Here is a 26,746-nt window from a genome sequence, read left to right on the forward strand (position 1 = left end):
TAAAAAGTTATTAGCAAGGGATCAGACAAGACGTTAAGACAAGAGCGCTTGACTCCAGATTTTGTTAATCAGAAGCAGCATAAACAAAGTAGCAGTGCAGTCAGGCACAGAAGAACTTGGGAGGCAAATGCAGTTTAATACTGACAAATAGCACAATGTGTCTTAAGGCAAAGAATAAAAAGAGGAAATATTTGACAAATGGAAAGGATCTTCAGCATACTGATCAGGAAACAGTTTTTTTCAGTAATGGAAGTAAAGGCCCCCGAGCCTTCAGCACAATGTGCAGCTGCAGTGATGAAGGAAAACAGGAGGGTGGGTTGTACTGCTGGAGGAATACATTATCAATCAAAGCAAGGGCATACCCTGAATGTTTTCTAGGGAAATGCAAGTACTCAGGGGCAAAAAAAAGTTCTCTTGTTTCCATTCACTTCTCTTTGTACTCTCTTTACATCCTACTTTACATCTCTTCACTACTCTTTTTAAAACCGATACTTTGCTTTTCCTGACAGGGTACACATCCATATCATCAGTCCAGCTGTGCCTCAGCTAGTGAGAAGCTTTTCCAACTGGCCTTAAAATTGCTTTAGATAAGTCTGTTTTAAAATCAGTTCCACTTTTTGACACTTTAACATGTTTCTCTCAGCTGGTGCACAATGAGAAGATGTGCACCACCCAAATAGCAGCAATGTTGGGTCACACGGAGCAGGTCTACATGTTCATTAATGCACCATTACTATTATATATCTATATCTATATCTATATCTATATACATACACTCTTGAGGATTTAGGAGGAGGATTCCCAGGTCATGATAACAGGAAGTTGGGATATGGAAAAATCTGACAAAGAGGCAACCTCTTTATGAAAACTGCCTACCTGGACTGCAATGTTTCCACTATGCCACAAATATTTGATATCTCATTTACTTTTGACATGCTGTTTCACTGTGTGTTTAGTCCACAGGTTAAAGAATGGGGAAGGGAAGAGGCAGAAAATGTTAAGGTCTTTGTTCAGTTGACCTAGCCCTGCATTTTTGTGTCTAAAAACACAGGTATGAGCTGTAGTATTCAGGTGTGAAGCTGTAAGTGTGATTTGAAAAGTGTAAGTACAACTCAATATTGTATATTTGCATGTACATGTGCAAACTGAAGAAGCACAAAATATTTATTGAAAACTTTCAGTGAAATTGTTTCTTATTTTCTTACAACTGATGGAAAAGCAAATATTGCAATGAAGTCTAGTGCAACCACCAAACAGCTGGAAGGACATATTGTCCCAAAACAGGATTAGGTCCAAGAGGTCATAACATTAATTAAATTAATAAATAGAGTGTTGCCAATCTCTATGTTTGATCTACAAACTTCATGAACTTTTTGTAACCATCTCAAGATAGGAGAGGAAAAGTAAATTCTCTGCCTAGCTTAAATGCTCATCACATTCCTTCACTCTAGAATAAAACCTCATACGTTGTAAAAATAAATGGTTTTTCTGTGAGGTTGATGTGTCAAAATCCTGCCCCAGATTCCAGGATGACAGCAGGGGCACCCAGAAGTACTGTAGATGTGCCTGAAGTTTGACAAAAACATTCATGTAGTTGCAGATCCACTAACCATGGCCTCACCTCTGCCTCCGTGCTCTTTTTGCATTACTTCAGACAAAGACATGACAAACTAAATTGCCATGATTCACAGGGGACTTTGCTGGGACTATCTGGCATGTCCATGGAACAGAGATTATTGATCTGCCTTTGGGGCCTTTGCCCTGCAGAAAAAAAAAAAAGAGGGCACGCTTAATGTCATCAACCAAGAGCCCTGGTATGCAAGAATTTCCCCCCCACGGTTGCTGCTTTGGTTGTATGACAAGTTCTGTAGACAGATCTGCTAGAGAATGTGATGTTGTCTGTGCCTCTAACAGAATTGGATGTATAATAAAACTTGCAGAGCTGCCTTTATCTCTTAAACATAATTTCCACTGCCCCACTGGTTGAGATAAGAAATATCTATTTTTCATTTTCTCTTTACAAACAATTTCCAGTAAGATTAAAAATAGATGTACTGTAGGCATTGCCACTGTTTATCATGTCAGTCTAAGTGGTCAATCACTATAACAACATTAAACGTAACAAATCCACTTGGTGTTAGTGGATATAATGTTGCATACAGTTCCACAGGAATTACTCACTAGACTCGCTGATTGGCACTTTTGAAATTTTCTCTATCATGCATTCACATGTATTTTGATAGGTCTAGAGGTATATAGTGACTTTTTCAGCTTAAAAAATGGGAGTAGGGGAAAAATTCCCCTGCTTTTTTTCATTCCCAAACATAGTTTATTTTTGCTGCCAGTTTAATCATGGGGCTCTGAGTAACTATATGCTCCAACACATTTCCTTTGAGAATTAAAGGGGATAATTAAAAGGGGGAGGAGACAAATGCAGAAATCATCCAGAACTTCGTTGTCACTTTGCAGCTCCAGTGACTTATTCAGACTTTGGTCAGGGAGGGATGTTTTGCTATTGTGTCAAGTAACATCACCTTTCAATTTGCATCTTTCTACTGACTTTCTCTTGTCTTTCTCAACAAACCGGCCTCCACCTTCATTGCCTTATCTTTGCACATCTATCATGTCCCATTCAGACCAAATTTCTGCTTTGATTGGCCCAAATGTTACCTTCCATTGCATTTACATTTTTTCAAACAAGCACACTTATTTTCTCCTGTGCTACCTTCACACTTGGGTAACACTCCCCAGGTAAGTCTACAAAGCTCCCTTATTGTTGTTTCAATAGTCGCTTTTCAGAATAAAACTCTACGAGATTGAAAACATCCTTCAAGATTCTGTTCTACCCATCTGCTATGAAATATCACCATTTCACATAGAAATGCCAGAGTTGAGAACAGGAAGATTAATTTCAGCTGTAGACATTACAAGGAATTTTAAGAATGAATTTAACTAATTGTGATATATTTTGAAATCTGCAATTAATTAGCTATATACAGTAATGTCACTTTTTTAACCCTTGTCAATATTCTGAAACTTCTTTTATAGATTTTTGATTAACTTCTAATTATAGACTGTTCATTATAATAAAGGAGTTTGTGGGCTGGCACAGAATCTATAAATTACACCCAGGAGACAACAGCAGATTTAGCAAATTTCAGTTCCTTTTACCAATTGACAAAGCACAGACACCTCTGCACATCCAGCGCTGAGACTGAGGGTATTCTTGCCAACAGTAAGAAACTGTGAAAGGATTTCAGAAGCCAGCAAATGACACAGGTGAACTTTCTGATTCTTTCTTTTAAGAAAAGTTTAAGTAGGTTGATAAGAAAAAAATGAGTTACACCAACATAGAGCAGCAGCCTGAATGAACAGCTGAAATATCTGGAATGAAACAGATTTTGTGTGTCTGCTTGAGAAAAATCCCCTGTTTCCTAAGAAAATGAAGCTTAAGGTTCAATAGAATCAGAGATAAGTTATCTCTAACAGAGAAAGGATTCAATCATATTTTGTATACTATTTTGTTTCCCTACATTCTACCTTGCTAAATTGAACTTATGTACCAGTGAGTTTCCTCTCCTATTGTAATACCGTCCTATGCTGTTCATTGGCCACTTTCTTGGAAAGTTTTACTATCAGTATAATCTTATATGTTGCTTCTTGTTTCAGTCGGCTTGACTTGTTTCAGTCAGCAGTACATTGCTGCTCTTCAGTTTGATTGGAAGGCAAAATCATTTTCCCACACTTGCCTAGGAAAGACTGTCACTTGAGGATACACAGATACATAGAGCCATTTTTGTGTGCTGCCACTAATTTTGCAAAATGTTAGTTGAGTAAATTCCCCATCAAAGGTGAAACTCTGTAGTATTTTGCACAGCTGTGATCAGAGGACAGATTTGGCAAAATACAGCACAGGATAGTAAGCTTAATAAATTGGGCAGGAAAAATTTACATGTAGTGTATACTTGGAAAAGCCATCATGAAACTTTTGGGTGACCAGTTAAGAACTGTGGAACTACAGTCCCTCAACTGGAGTACATGCATGCTGGTACACTAACAAGGAGCTCACAGAGCTGGAAGAATAGAAAGGGCCAGCAGACTTCAGAGGTCCAATTGAAAAGAACCCCAAAACATAGTGATTCTCCTGCAAAACCCACCTAACAAAAGGAAGACCATCTCTGCATTTAGGCTCACTAACCTAATGAGGTGGGCTTTAAACTACATTCAACAGGGAATGGAGTCAAAAGCCACAGGTAAGTAAGTAGCAGGGAGACCCGAGTAAAAGCCAAGAAAGAGGAAGCAATATGAGGATGTCAGAGGTAAATGGGCAAGGCAGTCAGACATCTAAGATGTTTATACACTAATGCAAAAAGTATGGTGAACAACACAAAGAACTGGAAGCACTTGTACAAGTAGATTATGATGCAATATGGATAACTGAGATTGGTGGGATAGTTCACATGATTGGAATATTGCTTTTTGTTCACAAGAAAGGCTGGGCAGAAAAGGAACCAGTGTCACTTCGACAGGGTGGCCAAAACACCCTGCCACAAGAACATGAGTAAGAATACAAAGAAACAAAAACTTACCTGGAAATGCTGAAAAAACCTCACCAGAATGAGGTGGGAAAGACACCATGCCCTGACTAATTAAAGGAACCAGATGGGGCTGCTGTAGTTCAAAGACTGCCATAACAAGCTCAGCTGTTGGAGTTTGAGCCTGGGACAGGGAGAACAGCACGGCAGAAGAAGAGAAAAAACCATGCCAAAAAAGTAAAAGGAAAACAGCTGAGTCAAGAAGGCAGTGAATCAGACGCTGCAACGAGGGACACAGCAGAGAAGAAACAGAATTTAAAGGGACACCAAGGGAGTGTCCTGGGTTGGTTCAGAGAAAGAGGGAGTGAGGTGTAGATAGAGAAGATGACGAAAGATGACAGGAGAAGGAACAGATCCCAGGGCTCCAAGGAAAGCCTCAGTCCCCAAACTTACCTGGAAAGAGCCAATGAAGTGACAGAGACTGCTCTGTCAGTGAGTCCAGTCCTGAGGAGTGGAGATAACCACTTTGGGACCCTAGAAGAGAAAAGATACGCAGACGAGATTACACCCCAAGAAGGGGTAAATTTGTCCTGACCCTGAAGGTTAAGGCAGGATTAGAATTAAGAGGTGGTTGTCTTGGGACCCATGCAGGGAAGAATGGGACAAGCAACCGACTTAAAAGAAGACCCCCTTGACAAAGGAGTCCATAAGACTAAGACTGGACCCTCAGTCCAATAGGCAAGCAGCAACAGGACTGGAACATCTGGTGTCGTTAGGGCAGGGTATGGTGATGGTGGAGCCCTGCTAAAATAAGCCAACCTCCTAAGCCTTTAATCAATCCTTTTTGTCTCCCAAAGGTGTTTGATACCACTCTCTCTCTAACATCATTTAAGTCGGCAGGCCCGAATGAGCTCCATCCAAGGGTGCTGAAGGCACTGGCCGACATCATTGCAGAGCCACTGGTGGGAATACTTGAAAGCTCGTGGCGCATGGGCCAAGTCCCGGAGGACTGGAAAAGGACCAACGTGGTCCCCATTTTCAAAGAGGGGAGGAAGGAGGACCCGGGCAACTATAGACCTGTCAGTCTCACCTCCATCCTTGGCAAAGTCTTTGAAAAAATTATCAAGGCTCACATTTGTGAGAGCCCAGCAGGACAAATTATGCTGAGGGGAAACCAGCACGGGTTCGTGGCAGGCAGATCGTGCCTGACCAATCTAGTTTCTTTTTATGACCAGGTTACAAAACGCCTGGACACAGGAGGAGGGGTGGATGTCGTATACTTAGATTTCAGGAAGGCCTTCGATACGGCATCCCACCCCATACTTGTGAACAAGTTAAGAGGCTGTGACTTGGATGACTACATAGTCCGGTGGGTGGCAAATTGGCTGGAGGGTCACACCCAGAGAGTCGTGGTGGCTGGGTCGGTTTTGACCTGGAAGGGTGTGGGCAGTGGAGTCCCGCAGGGTTCGGTCCTTGGACCGATACTCTTTAATGTCTTCATCAGTGACTTGGACGAGGGAGTGAAATGTACTCTGTCCAAGTTTGCAGATGACACAAAGCTATGGAGAGGTGTGGACACGCCGGAGGGCAGGGAACAGCTGCAGGCAGACCTGGCCAAGTTGGACAAGTGGGCAGAAAACAACAGAATGCAGTTCAACATGGAGAAATGCAAAGTGCTGCACCTAGGGAGGAAAAATGTCCAGCACACCTACAGCCTAGGGAATGACCTGCTGGGTAGCACGGAAGTGGAAAGGGATCTTGGAGTCCTAGTGGACTCCAAGATGAACATGAGTCGGCAGTGTGACGAAGCCATCAAAAAAAGCCAATGGCACTTTATCGTGCATCAGCAGATGCATGACGAATAGGTCCAAGGAGGTGATACTTCCCCTCTATCGGGTGCTGGTCAGACCGCAGTTGGAGTACTGCATGCAATTCTGGGCACCGCAATTCAAGAGGGATGCGGATAACCTGGAGAGGGTCCAGAGAAGGGCCACTCGTATGGTTAAGGGCCTACAGACCAAGCCCTACGAGGAGAGACTAGAGAAACTGGACCTTTTCAGCCTCCGCAAGAGAAGGTTGAGAGGCGACCTTGTGGCTGCCTAGAAGTTCATCACGGGGGCACAGAAGGGAATTGGTGAGGATTTATTCACCAAGGCACCCCCGGGGGTTACAAGAAATAATGGACACAAGCTAGCAGAGAGCAGATTTAGACTGGACATTAGGAAGAACTTCTTCACAGTTCGAGTGGCCAGGGTCTGGAACGGGCTCCCAAGGGAGGTGGTGCTCTCCCCTACCCTGGGGGTCTTCAAGAGGAGGTTAGATGAGCATCTAGCTGGGGTCATCTAGACCCAGCACTCTTCCCTGCTTATGCAGGGGGTCGGACTCGATGATCTATTGAGGTCCCTTCCGACCCTAACATCTATGAATCTATGAATCAAGGCATGGCAGAACATCTTTGAAGTACAGAATACTACTATTGCAGCAGAGAGACCACTTGGCTCCAGGCAGCATAACACAGTCCCCTTATATGTTAAAAGATTCAAACACATGTTCTGAGGTCCAAAACAAAGTGGAAGATAGGCCTGCTGAAAGTATCTGGGTTAAGGTAAAGGGAAAACAGCAAGGCTTATGTCATATTTCATGTCTGCTACAGATAACTAATCCAGGAGAAGGAGGTAGGTAAGGCTTTATTAAACAAAAGAGACATCCAGAATCATAGGAAGTCATGCTTCTAAGGGACTTTACTATGGTATCTACTGGGAAGGTAACACACAAATTACCTAACAGTTGAGCAAATTTTTGGATTGCTTTAGGGACAACATTTTGGTACAGATGGTAGAGAAACCAAGTAGGGTAGAAGCTCTTCTCAATTTCCTACTTACTAAAATGAGGAAATGGTTGAAAATCTGAAGATGGAAGGCAATTTGGGTGACAATGGGTGCATCTACACAGGATGCTTAATGCGCAGTAGCCTAATAACACTGCACAGTAGTGTACCAGGCAAAAACTGTGCTAATGTGCTACTGCCCAGTAGTATTAAACTACAGTGCAGTAAGTGTTACAATAAAACTGTGCATCAATGCTACTACGCAGTAACTGTAGTTACTGTGCATTTAATTAATACTTCATTAAGCAAGTACTAAATTTAATGCACAGTAACTACTGCACATTAATGAATATGTAGACATCCCCAGCGATCCTGAAATGATAGAGTTCATGATTCTAAGGCATGGAAGAAAAAAGAGCAGTAGAATAAAAACATAAGACTTCAGAAAAGTGGATGTTAGCAAACTTACTATAGGAAGCAAGTGTAAGGAGAAAAGGGAACCAGCAAAATTGGTTGCACCTTAAAGAAAGAAAGGTGAGAGCAAGCATATACTTTCTTCATGCAAAGGCAGGATAAGAAATGTCTTTGACTAAACAGTGAACTTTTCAGTGAGTTAAAAGTTTAAATGGAATCTCACAAAGAGTGAAAATTGGCCTTTTTGTTAAGGATGACCATAACAGTATAGTGTGGACATACTGGGAGAAAAATCAGGAAGACCAAGGCATGTTAGAAGTAAGATGAAAACCAGGAAGGCATAGGTCCCCTATTGAATGGGAAAAGGAATCTAATCATGAATAATGTGGAGAAGGATAAAGAATTTAATGCCTTTTTTACTTCACTCTTCACAAAAAAGGTCAACTATCACACGATGGGCTCACTTAGCAGCAGGGGTATGGTATAGATAAATCAAACTAGATTAGGGAAAGAAAAGGTTAGGATAAACTGGATGTTTTCAAATCAGCAGGGCCAGATACACTCCTCCAGGAACTGGCTGAGGTAATTGAAAAGACATTGACTATTATTTTTGAGAATGCATGGATGTCAGGGTGAGGTTGCAGAAGACTGGAAAAAGGCAAATAAGGCCAATGTTTAAAAAAGGACAAAAGAATACCTAAGGCATTACAAACCAGTAAGTCTAACTTTGGCACCTGGTCTTTGTACCTGCAAGATAACAAAGTGATAAAAAATAGCCAAGATAGATTTGCCAAGAGTAAGTCACACTTAACCAACCTGCTGTCCTTCTATGATAAGGTGACTGCCTTTGTGAATGGCAAGAGAGCGGTGGATGCAATATACCTTAACATTAGCAAAGCTTTTTACACTAGCTCCCATAACATTCTCATAAGTAAGTTGTGTAGACATGCTCTTTGTCTCCTTAAGACACTTTACTGCTCAGTAGACTAACTGACTGTGCAGTAAAGCATCACTGTCTATATGTGCAGACACTTACTGCATAGTCAATTAGTCTACTCCATGGTTAATTTGCTACCTGCAAATGCAGGTAGGAAAATAACCATGCCATAGTTACTGTGCAGTAGCACACATGTAGACACCACCTGGGAGCAAATTTGCTCCTGGTCAGCCCCACCACCAGGGGGCACCTTCAGGCTACCCCAGGGCTATAGGGCTTGGAGACTCTCCAGACCTGGGGCTGAGGTGGACTTTTGCCTGCCCCAGCCCCTAGCCCTAAACACGTGGCAATGACTCGAGGGCCCTGGGTCACCTATAACCAGCCTCTGGCCACCGGGTCCTGCAAGAGTGGTGCAAGGTTAGCTGCAGCAGCCTGCCCAGCACCAGCCCCTGGCACAGCTCTATCACCTGCCTGCCTGTCATACCCTGTGGCCCTGAACTGGGCACTGCGGGCACCTACCCAGGCCCACCAGCACAGGAACTGTACCGCACAGGCATGTGGGACGTTGAGAGAGCCATGCTGGCATCATCCCTGATGGCACACACCACCTCCTGGGGGTGGAACTGATCCCAGAAGGAGACTTTGGACCTCATCGCACTGTGGGGCCAGGCTGAGGTCCTAAACCACTTCACCCAGAGAGTGTGCTCCAACACCTACTTGCATGAGGGCCTGTCAGGCCACATGCGGGATTGTGGGCATTACCGGTTGGTGTGCTAGTGCCACATAAAGGTCAAGACCTTGTGGGCACAGTGAGTCACCATCATTGACCACAACTGCTGGGCGGGGGCAAGTTCATGACCCTTAGGTGGCAGCTGGACCATAACCTCACACCCCAGGACCCTGGCCAGGGCCACACCATGTACTTCAGCATGGATGGCCTGCCTAGCCTCCACTGTGACCTGGTAGCTGCAATGAGATATCATATGGGGAAGGCCCCTCAGGGTGACAGGAGCCAGTCCTGCCATGGTCCCCTCCCCCAACATCATCCAGAAGCTCCAGGAGCACAGGCCAGTGGTGAACCCGCTAGCACCAAGTGCACAGCCCCACCCAGGAGGCCAGTTTGGCCATAGAAGCCTATGTTTTGCGTTGGATGTTAATACCCAGAGGATTGGGCTAAGGCTATTTGGGGAGGAGGAGGCCTCATTTGGGGACCCACTTCAGTGTGGGGACCCCAGCACCAGAGAGGGTGCAATATTCAGGGGTGAGTGGACCCTAGCGCCAGAGGGGACACAATACTTGGGGTTGAACAGACCTCAGTGCCAGAGAGGCTGCTGGAGCCTAAGTGAGTCTTTGAGAGCTAGAGACTTGGAGTCAAGCCCTGATTAGTGGGTTTTTGACTGACAGGTCTAGCTAGAGAGAGAAGGGGTAAAGCCCACAGTGGCCGAGACCCCAACATAGAGAGGAATTTATAAATACCATCTGTCAGGCTTGGGCTGTGGTGTAGGGGAGGAAAGGAGCCACAGATAGTGCCCCCTGGCATTGGGGCAAGAAAATGGGCAGCCTCCCACTTAATTAACAACTATGAAGTAATTAACATCAAGGCATGGCAGAAGAGAAAGCAAGCAGTTGGTCCAGAAACAGGTGTGTGGGCCAAAGGCAAAATTGGCCCTGTTACAGTGCCCCTGCCCCAGCACTCACCTCAGGCCCCCATCAGCCAGCAACACCCCCCCAGCCCCGGGACCTGCCCTGCTGCTTGCCCCAACTCCATGTGGTCCCAGAGCAGGTGCTGTATGCAGTGGGAACAGCACCCTGAATGGGTCCTGCTGGCCTAGCCCGTTGACTGGAGAAAGAGGAGTCACCCATGCCAGCAGAGCAGTAGCCACCCTTGCTCCTAGTTGAGCCACCCGCCCACCAACTTTGCTGTGGTGAGTACATCTACCATGGTGTGGCCAGAGGCTGGGGAGCTGGGCACCTGTCCCCAGGCTCTGCCCCCTAGGCAATGCCACCCCACTTCCCCCACCCTGGGAAGGCACACACAGCATGCTCTACAGGCTCAGAAAATGGGTGGATTAAAACCTGATGGCCTTCAATGCCAAAAAAATGCAAGGTACCACCGCATGCTTATAGGCTTGGCAGTGCTATGCTTGCTAACACCGTGCCCAAAAGGGACTTGGGGGTCATGATTGACCACAAGATGAATATGAGCCACCAATATGATTTTGGAGCTGGTAAAGCAAGCAAAACTGTGGCTTGCATCCATAGATGCTTTTCTAGCAAATCCCAGGATATCATCCTCCTGCTGTACTCAGCCTTGGTGAGGCCACAGTTGGAGTACTGTATCCAATTCTGGGCTCCACAATTCAAAAAGGACATGGAGAAGCTTGAGAGAGTCCAGAGGAGAGCCACGCACATGATCAGAGGTCAGGAAAATAGACCTTACGATGAGAGACTGAGAGCTATGGGACTCTTCAGCCTGGAAAAGCGCAGGCTCAGGGGTGATGTGGTGGCTGCCTATAGTTTATCGGGGTGCTCACCAGGATCTGGGGGAATGTCTATTCACCAGAGCGCCCCAAGGGATGACAAGGTCACAAACTCCTCCATGACCATTTCAGGCTGGACATAAGGAAGAACTTCTTTACTGTCCCAAGGTCTAAAATAGACTGCCGCCGGAAGTGGTTCAAGCACCTACTTTGAATGCCTTCAAGAGAAATTTGGGTGTTTATCTTGCTGGGATCCTACGACTCCTGCTGACTTCTTGCCCCTGGAGCAGGGGGCTGGACTCGAAGATCTTCCGAGGTCCCTTCCAGCTCTAATATCTATGAAATCTTCACCCAAGGGTACTAAAGGAATTGGCTGATGACATAGCAGAACTACTGGCGCAGCTGTTTGAGCACTCGTGGCATTTGGGACAGGTCCCAGAGGACTGGAAAAGGGCCAGTATGGTCCCTGTCTTCAAGAAGGGGAGGAAGGAGGGCCTGGGTAATTATAGGCCAGTTAGCCTCACCTCTATTCTCAGCAAGACCTTAGAAAAAAAAATCATAAAGGATCACATTTGCAGGGGACCAACAGGTAACACAATGGTGAGGGGCAGCTAGCATGGGTTTATAGCAGGCAGATGCTGCCCGACTAACCTGATCTGTTTTTATGACCAGGTCACAAAGTGTTTAGATGCAGGGGAGGAAGTATATGTTGTTATTTACCTGGATTTTAAAAAGGCTTTTGACCCAATGTCACACCCAATTCTTACGAGCAAACTGAGTAGCTGTGATATGGATTTTTTCACAGTAAGGTGGGTGAAAAACTGTCTTATGAGACACTTTAGAGAGTGGTGGTGGATGGGTCAGTTTCTCCCTGGAGGGATGTGGGCGCTGGTGTCTCCCAAGGCTCTGTCCTTGGACCAGTACTGTTTAATATCTTCATCAGTGATTTGGATGAAGTTGTTGAAAGCACCTTGTCCAAATTCACAGATGATGCTAAACTATGGGGTCTAGTAAACACACTGGAGGGCAGGGAGTGAATTCAGGCAGATTTGGACAGACTGGGGAAGTGGGCAGATCAGAACAGGATGAAATTTAACAAGGATAAATGCAAGGTGCTGCACATGGGAAGAAAGAATCTCCAACACACCTATATACTGGGCGGTACCATTCTGAGTACCACAACAGTGGAAAGAGATCTCGGAGTCCTGGTTGACACAAAAATGAACATGAGTCGCCAGTGTGACAACGTAATAAGCAAGGCTAACCACAGGAGTATTACTAGCAGGTCTAGGGAAGTGATAATTCCCCTCTATGCGGCATAGGTTAGGGCGCAGGTGGAGTACTGCATCCAGTTTTAGGCACTGCACTTCAAGAGGGATGTGAATAACCTTGAGAGGGTTCAGAGGAGGGCTACTCGTATGGTTGAAGGCCTGCAGGCCCTATGAGAACAGATCGAGGGATCTGAATCTCTTCAGCCTCCACAAGAGAAGGCTAAGAAGCAATCTTGTGGCTGCCTACAAACACATTGGGGGGGGGGGGGGTCAGCAGGGAATAGGGGACATTCTGTTTACCAGGGCACCCCTCAGGGTTACCAGAAAAAAAAATGGCCACAAACTGAATGATAACAGATTTAGATTGGACATAAGGAAGACATTCTTTACGGTAAGGGTTTGCCAAAATATGGAATGGGCTTCCAAGGGAGGTGGTGCTTTCCTCTACCCTGGAGGTATTCAAGAGAAGATTAGACAGGCATCTGGCTGGGGTTACCTAACCCCAGTGCTCTTTCCTGCCTGGAGCAAGGGGTTGGACCAAATGATCTATCAGGTCCCTTCTGACTTTAGAAATCTATGACCTCTATAGTCTTCAAATGCTCAGTGTCTAACTGGGCAGGGATTTCAAGTGGCATTCTCCAGGGTTCTGCTTTGAGTCCAATATCTTCATTAACAGCTTGGAACTGACTGAAAATTTTCAGGTGACACTAAGCAGATGCTATAGGATTAGTATTTAAAATTACATTGATACACACTGGAGAAGTGGTGTGAAACAAATCAGATGAAAATTTAATAAGGAAAGGACAACTGCAATGTCTGCATTTGATTCTTCTGTCTTAAGTGCAGGACATCTGAATGGGAGAATAACTGGCTTGTCCACAGTTCTGCAGAAACAACTGGGGGATTGTTGTGAACCACAAAGTGAATGTGAAATCAGCAGAGTAGTACTGCTTCAAAAAAACCCAAGCATTCAAATTAAGAGTGAGAAACTGTTCACAGTCATGCAGTTCTCAAGCTATGTCAGTACAGAATATGAATGGCTGTGGGAGGGTTGGAATCTCTGCCACAGGTAGATGTTTATTAAATATATTTCCAGAAATCAGATATGTTATTCAATTCTGCCACCCTTTCACATATTAAGTAATTCTTTTGGTTGCAAAATGGACTGGACTTAGAGTAAGGACATCATCAGGAATACGGCAAGATCTTATTTGGGCAGGGGTTTTTTTTGGTTTTTTGTTGTTTGTTTTTTTTAAATCAGGAGGGGTAAAGCTTTCAGGCATTGTTTGGGGAGTGTAGCCTATTATTATGAGTCTATTATTCTATTTTAATATTTTATCTGTTTTTATATTTCATATTGGGTTTTTTTATTTTAAGCTGCCCTGAGCCTTTTCTAGGCAAGGGAACAAAAATTAAATCAAATGAATAAATAAATAAAATTAAATACACAAAAATAAATATTGAGATTTATTACCAGGAGCATTACATACAAGACATGGCAAGAAATTCTTCCACTCTTTTCACTGTTGGCAAGGCCTCCCTTGCAGTATTCAGTTCAGTACCTCATGTGACCAAAATAGGAAGAGTGCAGCAGAGAGCAACAAAAATTATTAGAGAACTAGAACACTTGGTATACAAGGAAAGCTTGCAAGAACAGGGGTTATTAGTCTGGGGAAGAGAAGACTGAAGGGCATTTAAATAATAGTCTTTCAATACAAAAAGTGGAGAAAGAATAACTATCTGTTCTGTGTCCAAAGGGGACAGGGGGTTGGGCACGATGATCTTTTGTGGTCCCTTACAACTCTACAATCTATGAATTTATGAAAGAAGTCATCGGAACAAGAACATTTAGGCTGGATATTAGGAAAAAGTTTCCAACTACGAAGATGGATTAAGCACCATGATTGACTGTATAGGGAGTCTGTGGAAACTATCATTGAATGAAGGTTAGAACAAACCTTTTCTAGGATGGTTTTAACAAGGATGACCATGCCTTGAACAGGAGGCTTGATTAGAGGCCTTTTCAGCCCTATTTTTTCCTAAGGTTCTATGATTCCAAGCTCTGTCAAAAATAAATCAGTAAATAAATTGGGCCTATTTCAGCTGTCAGATTTAGATGCCATGTGCAGAAGATTGTTCAAATACATGACACAATCATGCTGGCTGCATTTTCAGTTTGGGCCCCATTGGGGGATTCAAATACAACCACAGGCTGTACTGAACCCTTTAAGCTGCACCTCTTGGTACCTATACTTGTGCAGTGAGGCTGCTCTGACACACTGCAGGTAATTACCATGCTCCAGCAGACTCCAAGGTTATGTGCATCAGTGTCCCCACATGGAAAAATGGCGACAGAGGCACTTTAAAGAGTTCAATGAGCTTTAGTTAAAGCACCTCTGCCACCATATTTCTGCATGGGGATGCTAATACACATGATTCTCCAGGCACTTTAATTAAAGCCGCTCTAATTAAAGTGCCCCCCACCCCCCGCCCAACTCCTGGAGCATATCTATAAATGGCCTTTGATACCATGTTTGGTTCCTTAAATTCATTACCTTTTTGAAGGGCTCCATTGCCTCATTTCTTCTTATGCCATGAGGGTGACACAGCAGAATAGGATTGTAGACCTATACATAATGCACTGTCATTTATTCCATGCTTTGAACAAACAGTGAAATAGTTAACTAATGAAGTTAGTTTACTAACTACATTTAATGCCTCTCCCCGAGATGAGCAGGAACAATTCACCCATTTATGACCTATTATTCCAGTCTCTATAAATTCAAGCAGATACTAAAGCATTTGTTCTTTAGATACTAAAGCATTGGTGCTTCCTATTTCACAAGATTTCCCTGCAAGTATTAGAACTAAAAGATTATTATTTTTAGGTTAATTAATCAATGCTAGAATACAAGAAGGTAGCCTGGAAGAGGTGCTTGTGTGCCACATACCTGTGCTTCCTTTTTGTTTGTTCCCTGTAACTGCTTTCAGTACAGGGTGTTTAATACTGTTTTATGTTAGGGGAGGCACCATAGTGAAACCAGAGTTCTTAGACAGAAGTTCTGCTGCTGATCCAGTCTACCTCATAGTCTTAGCTGATGGCTAACACAAGACAGAAGACAAGGAGATTCAAGAAATGTGAGTTTTCCATTCCTGAAGATGAAGCCTGAAACCAAGAAAGGGAAGTCAAGCAGCCACAGCTTTTTGAGTTCATCATCCAGCAACCTACACCCCAGACCCCTTCTTATATTTGGTTATAGCCTACCTCTCAATTCCTAACTTTGCTTCCATCAGAGCAGAACATTTTGAAGTCAAGGGGCATCAGCAAGAGGGACTGTATGGAATGCTGGAGTTGGTGAAGTTAGGAAGGGAGAATGGATTCATCTGGGGGATGGTGGGAAAAGATGGAGTTTTATTTTGCTAGTGAGATGCAAGGGAGTGCTTAGTTTCAGGGAGGGGAAGAATGCAACAATTTACAAAAAACAAATTAATTTGTTTTTTGTAAGGCAGAAAACATGGCTAAAAAATGTAAATGCTTTGCCTCAAAAGGTGTTACAGACAAGAAATCCATCTACTAAGGCATACTACTATAAAAATATATCTGACCTCCCCTTACAGCATGTGCATCTACATGTGAAATTAAGGTGAAACAATAAACTGTGGAGCTGTTTGAGCCAGAATAACCTGCTCGTGGGCACAATGTCTACACATGTACCAGGACAGCAGAATTTTGAGCTGCAGCGGAGCAGGCCTGGGCTGGCAGGGGGCACCAGGGTCATCCCCAGGCTCCAGATGGCAGCATTGGGTGGCAGTATCAGGTAGTGGAGGGGCTGGCCATAGCAGGAGAATACTGAACCTGCAGAGCCATGTGGATAGGCAGCAGGCAGGAGTCTGGCCCCCACCCAGTCCCCATCTACACATGCATTTTATCGCAGTTAGTACTATCTTATGGTGGAGTAATTATCTCATAATGGAGTTAGTTTACTGGACCCTAATACCAGTGCATGTGTAGACAGTGATGCTTTACTGATGAGCTAATTAATCTACTCCGCAGTAAAGTTCATGTGTTCATGCACCCATTGAGTTTATTTCCCCAAAGTCTTAATCCTGCAAATTAGTCACTGTTTGGATAGGTGCTCAACAGTCACTTTGCAAGCGACAGTCCATCCCTGACTCAGAGCCACTTTACCAGATTGTGCCTGACACAAACCCCAACCAGTCAAAAGACACTGGGCACTACACCTGTGAAATTGGATAGCATAGGACATGTGATACAGGATGACATTTCAATCTACAAATGTCAGTCAGAACCAAGAGGACCTATAGCCAGAGGAAGCAAAGGTAAATCTTTATCACCAGACAGCTTAAAGCAGGGTTTGGCAACCTTTTGCCACTACTTACAACCCAGCTCTCACATCTCTGCACCCCCACTTCCCTGGTGATCAGCAGATCCTGTGGAGGGAACACATGAAACAGACAGATGTTAAGACCCTGGAAACATTTCGTCTGCTGCCCCAGCTGCAGCATGCTGTTGATTCTCCAAGCTGCTGTGGGCCAGATCCAACCCATAGGCCAGAGACTGCCAACCCCTGGCTCACAGCATGTATAAGAAAAAAGGAATAATTATGTCTAAGTACTTGGTTGTCTTGTGTGTAGATGAAAAGGGGGCCCTAAATTGAAGCAGTGCGTTTTAAAAAACACTGCTTGAATTTAGGGCTGATTAAACCCCTGTGTTATGCATACACCCTGCTGACTTACCAGCCTCTCTGGTGGGGAGGGGAGGGATAGGCAAGCTGCTGGCAGGTGGGGCAGTCCCTGGGCCACAGGGGAGGGCTGGCGTTTCCTTCTGCAGCAGCTCCAGCCCGCCCCGGCAGCACCCGCCTGCTGGCACCCAGATCTGGCACTCCTGGGAGGCACTACAGTCATGGAGAAAAACACCACGGACCCACGCAGCTCAGGCAGGCTCTGGTGGGGGAGATCAGGCTCGCTGCTTTTCTTGGGTGGAGCTACTTTCCCCGGCTGCTGTCAAGCTACCTGCAGGGCTTCCTGCAGAGCCATGCAGCTGCACAGAGCCCAGTGCTTCACTCTGCAGCTGTAGGGGCAACAAACTAGAACTCCTTGAAGGAGTTTTAGTTTCCTGCACCCCAAGTCATTTAAGGTGCATTAAGCCACCAAATTTCCTACAGCAGCTGGAATTAGTGCGCAATACACAACCAAGGCATGCAAACACCATTAAAGCAGTGCAAAAGATTTTGGCCACTTTAAAGTGTTGTGCGCACACGCCTCATTTCGTCCACACACGGCCTCTCTCTTTACCTTTTGAAGCCATTGTAAGCTCAACCTTCAATTAGCACCTCATACATTTTTTGATAGGAGGGTGTTTCGGTCTGTGGCGTCTCAATAACTAAGTTTTAAGTCCTACGAAAATTGGCATTTAAAATTATCTATCATTTCCCAAACACTTTTCTTCCTTCAGATGAGTAATTATAACATGGGAAATCCCACTGTGAGGACCATTCTATATGACTGTGGAACAGAATAGAAAATTTGTGCTTACCTGATAATTTCCTTTCTTTGATAATTCATGCTTGTAAATCTGACCTACCCGGGGAGTTTCATTGCAATATTTGAACTTAGCTTTTATTGGCAATTACTTTAAGAGGCTCTTTTAAAATGGACGATAATGTATTTGTTATTATCATGCAATTTAGTATGCTTCAGATTTGGAAGAATTAAATCCTGGGAACTCTTCTCCCCAGGAAACAGTACTAAGTCTCAGATGCATCTGAAAGCTCTGGTCTCTGACTACAAACAACAGTGAAAGGGGAAAACCCCCTGTGGAACTGACAAGCATGAATATTCTAAGTAAGAATGTTAAGAAATAAATGCATATTTTTTCAATTTTACCCACAAAGTTCATTCACATGGGCTTTTCTATGACAACTCATATAAATGAATTGAAAACCAAATTGAAGGACAAAGTATTATGATAAACAGCCATCTACTAAGTTATGAGGTACTCCTACAGGTGTCAGTGTTGGGTTTGGTAATATTTAATGATCTGGAAATGGTTGAGAGAATGAAATATACAGATGGTACCAAGACAAAGAGAAATCATATCTGAGAGAAAATGCAGTTTGTGGGAATATTTCTGGTTTGAGGAAAAAATAATACTAATCGGAGGGGTCATTAATTTGACCCTGAATGTACTATCAGAGGAGAAACTCCAAAATTAGTCTGTCTACCCACCTATTTTTCTGTTTTCCTTCAATTTGTTACCTAGCTTGATGATGGTAGCTGTAACAAAGGCCTACACTAGGGGTGACTGTGATACCTCCTGGTAGCCACTTAGCAACTGTTCATCCTCTTCTCATAGCCAACTTCCCCTCCGCTTACCTGCCTGTAACAGGTTGCCCTCCCCAGTAGAATTTTTTTTCCCCTTTTGCTTGCTATCTGCGGCCTATGAGGGGTGCCCTTGAAGTCCCTTAATGCTTCTCATATCCCACTTTAATTCATCTGCCACGTCTTGATGGAAATATTATATAGATGTTCTTACAAGCAGGAGACTGCCTATTGTATTTCTATGTTGGGGTTCTCAGCCACCAAGGGCCTTGCCCCCTCCCCCCCCCCATCTTTCTCTAGCTAGAGCTACTAGTCTAAACCCACCAGATAGAGCCTTGGAGTCAAACCCTATCTCCCCAATCTAGGATTCATGGCCCTCTTTTTGCCTCTACTGTGGAGCCCAGGCTCTCTGGCTTAGAAGCCGGTTGAGTGGCCTTGTAACAAGAGAGCCACAAGTTCAAGGCTGGGTAGCAGCCTAGAACCCCCACTGGCCCAGCCCAAAATTATGCAACTGCACACACTGGTGAACTAGGCCCCCTTAGTCATTTATGACTGCGCCCAACACACTACCAAGGCCGCCTCCTCCCCTACAGCCTTGTCCACAAACCACTGGTCTGTCAATCAACTCATATATATTTTCAGTCAGTCAGTCAGTGGGTTTTCCATCTAACCATAAGAAAATAGAAATTAAAGAAGGCAGCATGCCACCTTACATTTTCTTTGTGGCTTGGTGCTTCCACTTCCCCACTGCCTGTGATGCTCCTTCCTGTGGCACTGCTGCCGCTTCTCTGAGGATCAGCAGCAGTTCCCTTCTCTTGGCAGTCGGACCAGCAGCCAAGCCTCTCTGTGGAGCTCTCATGTGCAACCTCTTTCCCCTTTGGCCACTGCCCCCTACTGCTGCCAAGCCCAGGGATTTTATAGTTGTGGCCTGCCCTCTTCTGGTCACCTGACTAGCTGGCCAGGCTGAGATTTTAACCCCTAACCTGCCAGCAGGCTGTGCCCAGAAAGTTCTGCTCTTAAAGGGACTAACCTGCTTTCTGGTAACAGTGCTAGGGTTCCCTGTTACACACACCCCCTCCCTTTTCTTTTGTCCAGAGTCTTTCCTTCTCTTCTGAACCCTCTTCTTCATATTGTCAAGAGAAGAAGTCAGTGTTTACATTCTTGGTCCCTGGATGATGCTGTACCACAAAGCAGTATGGTTGAAGACTGAGAGCCCATCTCATTAGAATAGCATTATCTGTCTTCATGCTTTATAGCCATTGCAGTGGGGTGTGGTCCATGATTAACGTGAACTTCCGGCCTAACAATAATACCAGAGTATTTCTATGGCCCATTTGATTGCCAAACATTCTCTCTCTATGGTAACATAATTCCTTTCAGGTGGGTGCAACTTTCTATTTATGTACGCTATTGGACATTCTTCCCCTTCCTCCATTTGGACCAACACCACACCAATAGCCCAGTTTGATGCATCTATCAGTACTAAAAAGGGTTTATTGATTTCTGGTGTATATAGCAGTGGCTGTGTACAAAGTGCATCCTTCACCTTCTGGAATTCTCTTTCTGCCTCTGGTGCCTATCTCACCTTGGTTAGGGCTCCAGCCCTTACCATCTCAGTCAAAGGCACCACTAAATCTGCAAAGTGAGGAACAAATTTCCTATAATAATTTGCCAGTTCCAAGAAAGCCCTCACTTGTTTCTTTGTTCAGGAAGTTTGATATTTCCTTAATGCCTCTACTTTATCTGGCAGCAGTTGCACCTTACCACTTCCTACCTGGAACCCAAGGTACCATGTTTCCTCCTTCCCAGTTGTGCACGTCAGGTTGGCAGTTAACCCCAGCTTCCTTAGGTCCTGTAATACTGCTTGCAGAGCTGTTAAATACCCCAACCAATCTGTGGTATACATGATAATATCATCTATATAAGCTGCTGTGCAACTCCCATAAGGGGCTAAGACTGTCCATCAGCCGCTGAAACATTGAGGTGGCTCTGTATAATCTGAATGGCATGCATTGGAAATGGAATAGGCCCCATGGTGTGGCAAATGCTGTCTTTTCTTGGTCCTCGGGTGCTAAGGGATCTGCCAGTAGCCTTTCCTTAGGTCCAAAGTGGAGATATTGCTGTGACAGGGGGGCCTCCTGGGGCCGAGCTCTGTGGCCCGCCCGCCTGTCACCGTGACAGCAGGCCTACTCAGGGCCGAACTCTTCGTGGCCCGTCCACCTGTCTCTGGGCAACCGCCTGCTTATCTCACCCACCACACCTTTGATGATAATTGATCCATATATCGATGTCAATTAAGCGGGAGGCTGCCCATTGTAGTGCCCCGATGCCAGGGGCGCTCTGCGGCTCCAACCTCCCGTAATACCACAGCCCAAGCCTCGCAGATGGCATCTCAGTGTTAACACTATCACCGACCCCATACTGGGTCCCAGAATTGTCCTAACAGGACCCCACTCTGATCCTTCCTGTCAGGCAGCCACTCCGCCATCATCCAGGCTACCTAGCCCCTCTGAAGCTATCTTCCCCTCTCGGGTGTGGTTCCCCTGGAACCTTTGGCTACCTGGCCCTGGCCCACCTCCAGGCCAGTCGGGACCCCAGGCCCCCGGCTCTTGGGCATCCCTCGCGGTGGGCCCCCGGCCCTTTTGACTACCGTAGTCCTGGCCCCAGCTTGGGCCAGTCGAGGGTACTCTCCCCTTCGGGCTGGGTCTCTCTAGCCGCTCACTCTGTCACTGGGCCTCACCGTGCCACTACTCCCCGTCCTCTCGGGGGCAACTGCAGCACCACACCCACATCACTCTCACTCTCAGGGTCCACCCTCTCTGGACCCCTCACAACAGTGGCCCATCTGGGCCCCCCCAACAAACACATGGGTAACCCACCCAGTGGTGGTGGGAGCTAGGGGTTAAGGTGCCCCAACCCGCCTTTCACTGGGGTGATAACTGGCCTGGTATTTCCTGGGGGCTCCCGCACCACTGAGAGCCCCACCAGGCCACCCACTCCCGGCAGGGTGCAGTTTCAGGTCATGGACCAGGACCAGACCAGGACCAGGACCAGGACCAGGACCAGGACCAGGACCAGGACCAGGACCAGGACCAGGACCAGGACCAGGACCAGGAGCCTCCTGCCAACCCCTTGTAGCTCCCCCTTACCTCCAGGTGTTCACAGCAGCGCTACAGCCAGGCAATGTTGCTGCCTGGCCTCCTGCAGCCAAACTGCCTGGTTTATATAAGCAGCCTAAGCCTCAAAATGGCTGCCCTAATCAGGCACCTGGAGGCTGCCAGCTCCAGGCCCTTAAAGTGGCAGAGACACCCTGTGCTCTGCCACACTCCTCCCCCCTTAAATCATCACCGCCCCCTCGCTGGGGCCGCCCCCTCACTGGGGCCAGGGTCTCCATACCCCGCACACAACCTGGGGTCTATTGTCCCCGCCCGCAACCCGCTGGTTGAGCTCATCACTGCCCCCTCTCTTGGGGCTTCTCTTCTTATCGAGCCTCCGGTCTTCTAGGCCCCACACACCGCTACCCTCTCTTAACTGGGCTCACCATCCTGCTGTTCCTTCTCCCAAGGCTATTTTCCCCTCTCGGGTGTGGTTCCCCCGGAACCTTTGGCCTCTTGCCCTGGCCCACCTCTAGGCCAGTCGGGACGCCAGGCCTCCGGCTCTTGGGCATCCCTTGCGGTGGGCCCCTGGCCCTTTTGACCCTCATGGTCCTGGCCCCAGCTTGGGCCAGTCAAGGGTACTCTCCCCTTCAGGCTGACCACCGCAGGACCCTGCCCCCTCGAGGCCTATTGTTGTGCTGGCCTTCTACCGGGCTCGATGTACGGCCCCTCTCGGGCTCCTCGTCGCTGGCCCCCTTCACACTAGGGCCTCTCACACTACCGCCCCCTCACACCAGGGCTACGCAACCCACTGGTTGCAAGTGGCAGGCACACACAGTGCACTGCCACACACCTCCCCCCTTAATGGGGCTCAGGGTCTATGCACCTCACACGCAACCCTCTGGTTGCAAGTGGCAGGAACCCACAGTGCACTGCCACATGCTGGCTTGCCTGATGTTCTCCACCATTTTGTCCACCCTTGGTATCAGATAAGCATCAAACTTAGCCACCACATTTACTTTCCGGAAATCAATATAGAGTCTAATTCTCCTATCTGGCTTTGGCACTACCATGATAGGGCTGTGCCAGTCACTTTGAGATTCTTGTATTATGCCTTTTTCTAACATTATCTCAAGCTCATCTTTTATCTGCTCCTGAAGTTGTTGTGGGATCCGCCTCCAGTTTTCGCAGATCACCTGGCCTGGAGTGGTTTTTATTTGATGCATCACACCCCAAACTTCCCTGGGGACCTCTTGGAACATGTCTCCATACTCTCTCACTAGTTCCATTGCCTGTCACCTCTGCTCTTCAGATAGTCATGGAGCCACTTCCACTTCACTTCTCCCATCCCCCTCCCTCAAGGAGGGTCCCAGTTCCAGTTCATCTGGTTGAAGGGCCAAATACAGGGACTCTCATTCTTCCCATGGCTTCAGCATGTTAACGTGGTATACTTGTTTTTTATTTTGCCTGTCTGGCTGATGTACTTCATAATCTACAGGCCCTCCCAGCATGATCCAGGGACAGCAGGGCAGACCCTATAATGAGAGGCTACAGGACCTGAACCTGTTCAGCCTTCACAAGAGAAGGTTGAGGGGGGACCTGGCTCTGGGTGAACCCTGGCACCATAACCACAAATGGTCTCCTGGGGTGCTCATCTAGTTCGTATGCCTCTCAGCATCTTTTCTAACAATGCCTGTTGTCTTTCTGTTTGCTCCTGCAGACCTTGGACTACTTGACACAGGTGTCCCAATACCTGTTGTTGTGCCCCTAAATCTGAGGCTAGGATCTGCAGTGGCTTTCCTGCCTTCTTTTTGTACCATCATCTCAGGGTACACGCTACCGTAGGAAACTTCCTGGCCAATACACCAATGTAAAAGTTTGGCCTCCCCAGAGGCACATTTTTTCTTTTTGCTTGCAATCTGTGGCCTATGAGGGGTGCCCTTGAAGTCCCTTAATTCTTCTCATGTCCCACTTTAACTCCTCTGACACATCTTGATGGAAATATTATATAGATGTTCTTACAAGCGGGATACTGCCTATTGTATTTCTATGTTGGGGTTCTCAGCCACCATGGACCTTGCCCCCCCCCCCCCCCGTCTTTCTCTAGCTAGAGCTACTAGTCTAAACCCACCAGATAGGGTTTGACTCCAAGGCTCTAGTTCCTTAATCTTGGGGCACATGGCCCTCCTTTTGCCTCCAATATGGGGCCCAGGCTCTCTGGCCTAGAAGTTGGTTGACTGGCCTGAGAGCCATAAGTTCAAGGCTGGGTAGCAGCCCCAAACACCCATTGGTCCATCCCAAAACTATGCAACTGCACACACTGGTGCACCAGGCCCCCCTGGCCTTTTATGACAGTGCCCAACACACTAACGAGGCCGCCTCCTCCCCTATAGCCTTGTCCACAAACCACCGGTCTATCAATCAACAAAATATTTATATACACAGTCATCAGTGGATTCTAACCACAAAAAATAGAAATTAAAGAAGGCAGCATGCCACCTTACATTTTCTTTGTGGCTTGGTGCTTTTGCTTCCCCACTGCCTGTGACGCTTCTCCCTGTGGCACTGCTGCCGCTTCTCTGAGGATCAGCAGCAGTTCCCTTCTCTTGGCAGTCAGACCAGCAGCCAAGCCTCTCTGTGGAGCTCTCATGTGCAACCTCTTTCCCCTTTGGCCACTGCCCCCTACTGCTGCCAAGCCCAGGGATTTTATAGTTGTGGCCTGCCCTTTTCTGGTCACCTGACTAGCTGGCCAGGCTGAGATTTTAACCCCTAATCTGCCAGCAGGCTGTGCCCAGAAAGTTCTGCTCTTAAAGGGACTGACCTGCCTTCTGGTGACAGGGCTAGGGTTCCCTGTTACATTGCCACACCTTGATGTAAATATATCTTTAAAAATAGAAGGCTGCCCCTGGGATCCCCAAGTGAGACCTCATCCACTCATGAGTTATAGTCTAATTGCTCATCACCTTAAGGGATAATTTTTGTAACCTCTTCATTTCCCCTTCTATCCATACCCAAGCCTCACAGATTTTATCAAGCAACTAATTCATGCTCTGCTCCTAGCTTTGCCCTGCTCCCAGACTTATTCAATTCAATGGGCTCTCAGCTTCAGTCTATTCTCTCCATCCCTCCCTGGGCACCAGGCTCTCTCTAGCCCCATCCCTGCCCTGTCTCTGGAGCTGGGCTGTCTCTATCCCTGTCTCTAATCCTTCCTCTGCCCTTTTTCTGGGCTCTGGCCTTACTCCCAGGCCTATTACTCTCTTTACCCTGTTCCTGGATTCTGGATCTGCTCCCAGGTCTGCTGGGACTTCCACCTTCCTCACTAGTCCCAATCCCAAACCACCAGTATGTCCATAATATTTTACTTGCCAGCCCTGCTCCCAGGCTCAAGTGTGCCTCTGGTGTGAGTCACAAGCTTCTCTGCAGCCCTCTTGCTCAAGAGGTCTTCCTTCCATGGGCTCCAAGACAAAACTGCCTGCTCCAGCTCAGGCCCTAGGTTTATATATTCTCTAAACCCAACCCTGCTTTGAGTCAGGTGTCTTCCCTTGAGTGCCACCTGTGTCCTGTCTGTAGCCTTTCACCTGTTAAAGTAACAAGAGCACTAAACTCCCTTTACAGTAGCTAGTAGTAAATGTTACAAGTATGTAGCCACCTCCTACTGTCTGAAGAGAAATTAATCAATACTAATATTATGAAGTAATGAGAATAGATTAACCATTAGGAAATCTTCCAGGCTGGAAAATGGAAGGCTTCATGGAAAATGAATAGTCTCCCAAAGGAAGGGCCAGTGGTCTTCTTATTTAGACAAAAAAAAAATCATTTGAACATACTGCAGTACTTGTATGAGCTATCAGTTATAATCTGGTATAAGCTCTTATTATTCCTCCTTGCTCCAGACAGCAAGTAGTGATTCTGTTTTATCCAAATTTACAAGCACACTGGTGAACTTTCAAGCAAATACACATCTACTGAAAATGTTTCAGGGGTGTACTTGGTAGCCGTGTTAGTCTGAGACAAAAAGACATACAAAAAAATAGAACTCTTGGTTTCAAAATGATACCTTTTATTCCTACCTATGGGGACTTTTTACCATCTTTTACCATCTACACTTTTCCCAGAGCCTGACGAAGGGACTTTGATCCTGAAAGCTTGCAGAAAAGAACAATTTTCTTGCCAATTTCCAGTTGGTCTAATAAAAGGTATCATTTTGGCACCAAGAGTTCTATTTTAGCCGATTTTGGATTTTAAGCTTCATTGCAGAACAACAAGGAAGTTTTTTTACCTCCCTGACTGCCATCTAACACCTCCAGGGAAGAAATTCTACTTGATCAACTCATCAAAGATCTACTCAACACAGCTCACAAAGGCATTCTCATGGACCCAGAGGGACAGCCTTCCATCTTCAGCTCCCTCTGTGCAAAAATGAAGTTTATTTCCTACCTATGGGGACTTTTTACCATCTTGTGCCATCTACACTTTTCCCAGAGCCTAAGGGACTTTGATCCTGAAAGCTTGCAGAAAAGGACAATTTTCTTGCCAAATTTCAGTTGGTCTAATAAAAGGTATCATTTTGGAACCAAGAGTTCTATTTTTTTGTACATCTACTGAAAAGTTATTTTAAATGAACCTTTCAGCCTAAATGGAGTGAAAGGCTGGAACCAGCTTTCATATTTTTCCTCTGAAAAACAGTTTGGTGAAATAAGGACCATAGAATTATACAGAAAGACCAAATGGAACCATGAGTTTTCCTAGCCATCAATCATATATCTCTTCTGCAATCCTTCGCAATTGAGGATAATTGTCTTCCCTGATTGGGTTATCTGTGTGTCCAAAGATGGCTGATGACAC

The 26,746-nt window shown here is 46.0% G+C and overlaps 1 long non-coding RNA gene across 2 annotated transcripts; it reads right to left on the reverse strand.

Moving 5' to 3' along the window:
- Positions 1-267: 267 nt before the first annotated feature.
- Positions 268-22,032, reverse strand: LOC132249132 (uncharacterized). 2 transcript variants are annotated; one of them, XR_009460536.1, is made up of 6 exons: positions 21,956-22,032; positions 16,866-16,916; positions 15,730-15,848; positions 15,416-15,630; positions 15,020-15,091; positions 268-1,761 (listed from the first exon to the last, which is right to left on the reverse strand). It is a non-coding gene; the product is annotated as an uncharacterized LOC132249132 (long non-coding RNA). The 2 variants fall into 2 exon arrangements; XR_009460535.1 differs by having other exon boundaries at positions 15,020-15,630.
- Positions 22,033-26,746: the final 4,714 nt, after the last annotated feature.

This window comes from Alligator mississippiensis, chromosome 3, assembly GCF_030867095.1.
Source record: "Alligator mississippiensis isolate rAllMis1 chromosome 3, rAllMis1, whole genome shotgun sequence".
In the NCBI taxonomy this organism is placed as follows: Eukaryota; Metazoa; Chordata; order Crocodylia; family Alligatoridae; genus Alligator; species Alligator mississippiensis.